Source organism: Rattus rattus, chromosome 1 (assembly GCF_011064425.1).
Source record: "Rattus rattus isolate New Zealand chromosome 1, Rrattus_CSIRO_v1, whole genome shotgun sequence".
In the NCBI taxonomy this organism is placed as follows: domain Eukaryota; kingdom Metazoa; phylum Chordata; class Mammalia; order Rodentia; family Muridae; genus Rattus; species Rattus rattus.
In genome coordinates this window covers 70,256,122-70,263,296 of record NC_046154.1, presented here as the reverse complement: position 1 = coordinate 70,263,296, position 7,175 = coordinate 70,256,122, and positions in this window count along the sequence as shown.

Below are 7,175 nucleotides of genomic sequence, written 5' to 3'. Positions count from 1 at the left end.
CTCAACCATCTGACTACTTAGACTTCGGTGCTCACATTTGGGAGATAACTGAGAAGAGCTCTCTGGAGGCTGTTTCTTTCAAAGGCAAGAGACACTCACAAAAGAGTCTGAAGTACATCCCAGATAGAATACCAGCTTAGCATGTGTGAGAGCCTTGGCTTAATCTCCAGTTCCCAGCCCCCCCCGGTTTTTCAACTCTTTAAAAAAAAATCTTGCCAAATGATTTAAAAGTCTACCAAAGGTCTAGAGAGTAACTCGTTTGGTTGCAGGAAGAGAACTACAAATTCCAGTTTTTCAAATGGCAAATTGGGGGCTGTAGAGATGACTCAGCAGTTAGAGACCCTGGGGTTCAATTTCCAGCACTCGTGCATGCACACACATGCACACGTGCACACACACGCACACACACACACACACACGCACACACAGAACAGCTCACAAACATTTGTAACTCCAGGTTCAGGGGATCTGACATCCTCTTCTGGCCTCCATGGGCACTACATAAGCATGGTGCACAGGCCTACATGTAGGAAAAACACCCATACACACGAAATGGAAACAAGGGAAACACATGGTAAATTACATGTGAGCTGAGCAAACATAAGAACTCAAAGCTAAACCAACCCATCGAGTCATTGAGAAGAGTACAGAACTCCTCGATACTAGATTATTTAAAAAGAGCGTGTTTCTGCACGTGGGTGTGTGTGTGCGTGTGCGAATGCCAGGCCCCACGTGTAGAGAACAGGAACACTTCGAGGAGGTGGTTCTTTGCTCCTATCTTATGTGTTCTGAGGATTGAACTCAGCCTGTCAGGCTCAGAGGCAAGAGTCTTTACTGGTTGAGCCATTTCACTGGCTCAGACCCTTCAAAGGCACCACAGCTCATGCCGACATCTCTGAGGAGAGCTGCTGTTCATTGTTTGAAGCGTTGTGTGTGTGCACGGGTGTGAGCAGAAGCATAAGCTACATGCGTGTGGACATCCCCACCCCCACCTCGTTTGCGAGTCTCTTGCCCACTGCAGCACACACTAAGCGCTCCGGCTTGCGCACCTCCAGAGACTCTTCTGTCTCCGGCTTCTGCTGCTGTTACAGATGCCCACTTTAATGTGGGTTCTGGGGAGCCGAACTTTGGTCTTCACACTTGTCCAGCAAATACTTTACCCACGGTATTAGTAATTGTTCAGTTGCCGTGAAGAGACACCATGACCATGGCAACTCTATGAACAAAAGCATTTAACTGGGGTGGGAGGGGGTGTTGTTTATAGTTTCCGAGGTTTAGTCCGTTATCATCATGGTGTGGAACATGGCAGCATGCAGGTGGGTGCTGGAGGAGCTGAGAACTATATTCTGATACATAGGCAGAGAGAGAGAGAGAGAGAGAGAGAGAGAGAGAGAGAGAGAGAGAGAGATTGATTTAAAGACTGGACTTGGCACAGGCTTTTGAAACATCAAAGCCCACCCCACACCTCCTAATCCTTGTAATCCTTTCAAAGAGTTGCATTTCCCGAAGACTAAGCATTCATATATTTGTGCCCATGGGGGCCTTTCTTATTGTAACTGTTATTTGTAAGACTGAAGGGAAAGGTTTTCCCACTGGAAGTGTTACAGCTCTGAATGGAAAGATACTCTGGCGTTCAGGAGCAATGGATTACCACAAAGTCCCACTATACAACAAGCCTCACACAGATTTTCTGGGAGAGACAATAAAGTGCCACCTGTTCTCTGGAAGAGAACTGCAGAGCCGTGCAGGAGGCAGTCTCTTGGGAGCAGGGTTTCCCAGGGTACAGATTGGTAGGATTTCAAGCCCTGATCTTGGGGTGAGCCCAGGGATAGGGTTTGGGTGGGATTCAAATCCCAAAGTGAGCTCGGGCCTTTTACGCTACATTATTAAAACTAACACACTCACTGAGCCATCTCTGTAGCATAGCTTTTCCTCTAGTTAACAAAACTACTCTCTAAACTGATTTCAATAGTGTCCCCAAATAAGAAAGTTAGGGAGAGCTCTTTCACACGGTGATCTTTAAGCTCAGTTCTGTTAGCAAGGGACTTGGGGTGGTTAATCGTTGGATATAGAATAGAATTTGGGATGGAGAGATGGCTCAGTTGTTAAAAGCACTTACTCCTCGTCTAGAGGTCCTGTGTTCAAATCCCATCAACCACATGGTGGCTCACAGCCATCTGTAATGGGATCCAATGCCCTCTTCTGGTATGTCTGAAGACAGCTACAGTGTAACTTATATATAATAAATAAATAAATCTTAAAAGAAAATAAAAAGGGGTTGGGGATTTAGCTCAGTGGTAAAAGCGCTTGCCTAGGAAGCGCAAAGGCCCTGGGTTGGTCCCCAGCTCGAAAAAAAAAAAGAAAAAAAAAAAAAAAAAAAAATAAAAGAATAGAGTAATTCTCAAGGCAAGTGTTTTTTGTTATATTTTTTGTTTGCTTGTGTTCTAGATAAGGTCTCACTATGTAGCCCTTTCTGTCCTGAAACTCACTATGTAGACCAGACTGATCTCAGACTCACAGACATCCCCCTGCCTTTGCCTCTTGAGTGCTGGGATTAAAATCATGAGCTGCTATGTCTGGCTTCGAGGCCAGTCTAAAGACTGTTAGAGCCAAGGGTGCAGCTGAGTAGGTAGAGTGCCTACCTAACACTGCATAGAGCATAGTAATAACCATGCCTGTAACCACAGCTCTGGGGAGGTAGAGTCAGGAGGATCAGAAATTCAAGGTCATCCTCTCCTTTATAGAAAGTTAGAAGGTCTGGAGAGATGGCTCAGCAGTTAAGAGCACCCGACTGCTCTTCCAGAGGTCCTGAGTTCAATTCCCAGCAACCACATGGTGACTCACAACCATCTGTAAAGAGATCCGATGTCCTCTTCTGGTGTGTCTGAAGACAGCTACACTGTACTTATATGTATAATAAATGAATAAATCTTTAAAAAAAAAAGGAAAAGAAAGTTAGAGGTCAGCTTTGGCTACATGAGACATTGTCTTAAAGAAAAGAAAACTTTAAAAAGGTGGTGTTACTTCATAAATGAGTTGCTAAGTCAGTTGTTTACAACCTTACCTCCAAGAATAGGTATCTCCTGGAGCGAACAGGGTATTGGTTTTGGTTGGTGTCAGTATTCTTTAGCATAAGGGTAAGAAAACAGTTGGTCTCCCAACTGGGTAATGTGCAGATGGGGGCTGTGTTGGTTTCGGCTCTCCCTGGAGACCGCCGCTAAAATGCTCCATAGAAGCAGAGATCTGTGTCTGGTGTTACTTTCCTATGCCCCAAACTTCCATAATCAAGCAAAAAATAGTTGTTTGATAAACTTTTTAAAAGAAAAAAATTTTTTGAGACAGGATCTCACTCTGTAGAACAGGCTGGCCTTGAACATAGCCTTCCTCTGCGTCCCGAGTGCTGGGATTAAAGTTGTGAGCCACTAAGTCTTGCTCAGTAAATACTTTATGACTTATATTCAATCATGCATTATCATAATATATATGTTATAATGTAATCATATATATCATAATGAATACATTATCAGACACAAGAGAAATTGAAGTGAGGAGATATTAGCAGTAAAGAATCACACTATAGCTTCTCTTCTCTTGCTCTCTTACCCTCTTCTCCCTCTGTCCCTTCTCCCCTCCCCCTCTCTCCATGTGCTCATGGCTGGCCTCTATTCCTCTATTCATTCTCTCTCTCTCTCTCTCTCTCTCTCTCTCTCCCTCTCTCTCTCTCTCTCTCTCTCTCTCTTCTAATAAAACACCACACCAGCTACTTCTTAGCAACAGTCTGTCAAAGATTAGTCTGATTGCTTCAGATGTCCTTTCAGACTGTGATTGCTCAGGGCTTTACTCCACAGTACCCACCTGACGGCTTGCAGCAGTCATACTATTAGATGCTTGCCAGACTGAAGCCCCTGGCCTGCTGGCCATTTCCTATAAGGGCTGGTCCGGCTGAGAGCTTGGAGCTTACCCTCCTGTTCTGCCGCATTAGAGACAGTGGTGCTGCCCAAGCTCGGGCTTGTGTAAAGCATTGAGTCAGCTCCTTGGTGGCCTCAATCAAAAAGAAGAGGCAGAAGAAAAAAAATAAAGGCATAACATAAAAAAAATCACAGTATAAAAGTGCAAAATGAAAGTGCCCTTAACCACTGAGCCAACTTTCTAGCCCCTCAATTATATTTTTAAAGAGAAATTTTTTTCCTCTTGGAGTTGTCTGTAAATTGACTACTGCTTTTCTGTTTCTGAACCCCTCAGTATTCTTCTCTCTTCTGGTAGTACTAGTAACAACCAAGAGGTACTGCATTCTCTAGTGGCAATGTTGATGTCTTCACAGTCTACAGAAGACCAAAAGGGGTCTTATACCATGGGCCTGGTATAAAGTTCACTGTCAACTTTAACTACAAAGCTGTTAGTTTCTCTAACAGGAGTTATGGTAGTTAAACCCATCTTAGTTACTTTTCTGTTATTGTTAGATACCATGACTAAGGCAACTTATAAAAGAAAGTGTTTAATTTGGGCTTATGGTTTCAGAGGGTTAGAGTCCATGATGGTGGAGTAAAGGCATGGTGGCGGGAACAGCTGGGAACTTACCTCTTGATCCACAAGTAGGATGCAAAGAGGGTGAGACACACTGGGAATGGCAGGGATCTTTGGAAACCTCAAACCCCACTCCCAATGATACACCCTTCTAACAAGGCCACATCTCCTAGTCCTTCCCAAACAGTTCCACCAACTGGGGACCAGGTATTCAAACATAGGGGCCATTCTCATTCAAACCACAAAGGACATACACTGAAATGTAACTTTTCCTAAGGTTGGAAACAAACATGGTTGAAAGTAGACTTACATGATTCCCAAGTTTCCCTCACTGCTGAGGACTATCTTGTTATGCACCATTGTTTCCTTTGTCCTTTGGGAAATCCTGCCTTCTGAGCACCAGAAAAGGTCTTTCCATGGCAGACAATTTTCCTTCCTGGAAGAATTTTTCTATACATTTGAGCCTTAACCAGAAAGACTGCAGTGAGTTTTGGTTGAGTAGGACCATATCTGCATATTTTCAGATCTTTATAGCAGAATAATCATTTGTTGGAGAAGCTGAAATGTCTAGATCTCTCTCTCTCTCTCTCTCTCTCTCTCTCTCTCTCTCTCTTCTCTCTCTCTCTTTCTCACACACACACACACACATACACACATACACACACACATTTGGTTTTTCAAGTCAGGGTTTCCCTTTGTCACCCTGGCTGTACTGGAACTTGCTCTGTAGACTAGACTGATCTCAAACTGAGAAATCCTCCTGCCTCTGTCTCCTAAGTGATGGGATTAAAGGCATGTGCCACCACTGCCTGGCTGACATATACATTTTTATATCACTTAGGAATATATGTGTAGAGCTAAGGATGTAGCTCACTTCTTGCCTGGCTTGTGTGTGTGTGTGTGTGTGTGTGTGTGTGTGTGTGTGTGTGTGTGTGTGTGTGTGAGAGAGAGAGAGAGAGAGAGAGAGAGAGAGAGAGAGAGAGAATCAAACAGAGATACACAGGGAGAATGCATATATTTAAACTTAGAGGAAGAAAGGCTAGACCTGTAGCTCACTAGTACAGAATTTATATAGTATGTACAAGGTCCTAGGTTCAATCCCCAGCTCTGGAACAAATAAAACAAAGTCATTACTACTCATACTGTACAAGAGTATCATCACTATGCACGCATCAATCTAATTTCTTTCTTTTCTCATTGCCTTCACTCTCACCCTTTCTCTCTCCCCCGTCTCTCTCCGTCTCTCTGTCTCTGTTTCTCTCTGTTTCTCTCTGTCTCTGTCTGTCTCTCTGTCTCTGTCTCTCTCTGTCTCTGTCTCTGTCTCTGTCTCTCTGTGTGTGTGTGTGTGTGTGTGTGTGTGTGTGTGTGTGCGCGCGCGCGGGCGCACGTGAACCAAGGATCAACCGCAGTATCATTCCTCAGGAGTCTTCCAGTTGGTTTTTCTGAGGCTAGGTCCCTGTGATCTGTCTGTGGCTTGCCGGCTGGCTAGGCTAGACTTGTCAGGGATACTCCTGACTCTGCTTCTTCAGGGCTGTGATGTAAGCATGTGCCACCACACCCAGATGTCAGAGACGAACTCAGGTCCTCGTGGTGTATATGGCAAGCAGTTTATTGATCAGTTTACTGAGCCTCTTCCTAAATGTCTACTTTTTTCTTTTGGTTTTAAATTTGTGCTTTCTATAGAATGCAAAGAATAATGATAAACGGGTCAAATAATTAACAAAACATTTATTTAAAGGACACCACTACCTTACCAAGAACATTTTATTATTCTCTCTCTCTCTCTCTCTCTCTTTCTTTCTTTCTTTCTTTCTTTCTTTCTTTCTTTCTTTCTTTCTTTCTTTCTTTCTTTCTGAGTCTATGTCTCTCAACTTAACCCTGGCTGCCCTGGAATTATGTAGACTAGCTTGTCATTGCACTCACAGAGATCCCCTTACCTCTGCTTCCGAAGTGATGAAATTAACAAATTGTAATTGTTAGTGTCATAAAATGTCTAGTGTTGTTTAAAGTAGCAGGAAATAGACATTTTCATACTATTGCATGCCAGTGCACTCTCCCTGGGAGGCAGTCTGGTCTGTGTAAGTAATTGCCATCAAATCCTTCTCAAGATTCTCAACATCTCATCCCAGAAATGGTTGATCAAATGTAAGTGCCTTACTTTTGCTGCTTTAACAAAGACTGTCACAGCGAGTGTCTCAAGTAGAAAATTAGAGCCACTGACTCTATGGTTTTAAAGTTTGAGGTGAGTAATGTTAGGGAAGGCCCTAAAAGCCAGAGAAGCAGCTAGGACTGGTAGGACATAGCAGCAGGTTTTTTGTGGTCACAGCAGGCAGTTTCCTGCAGGGTACAATTCCTCCATTTCTCTCTTCCCTCCATCTCTGAGATATGCTCTTGCCACATAGCCAAGGCTATACCGGGAACACACTTTGTAACCTAGAGTGGCCTTCAACTTGCTGTTCTGCTGCTGTGACCTCTGGAATGCTGGGGCATTAGGCCCAGGGCACCACGCCTTGCTCTTTCCTTGGTTGGAAAGCTCATTCCTTTTTTATTTGAATACCATCGGTTCACCTCTCCACTTCCCCAGGGAGGGTATCTTAGTTGCTTCCAAGTTTTGTGTCTTGAAGGGAGCTGCTAGGAACATTTGTGTGCTG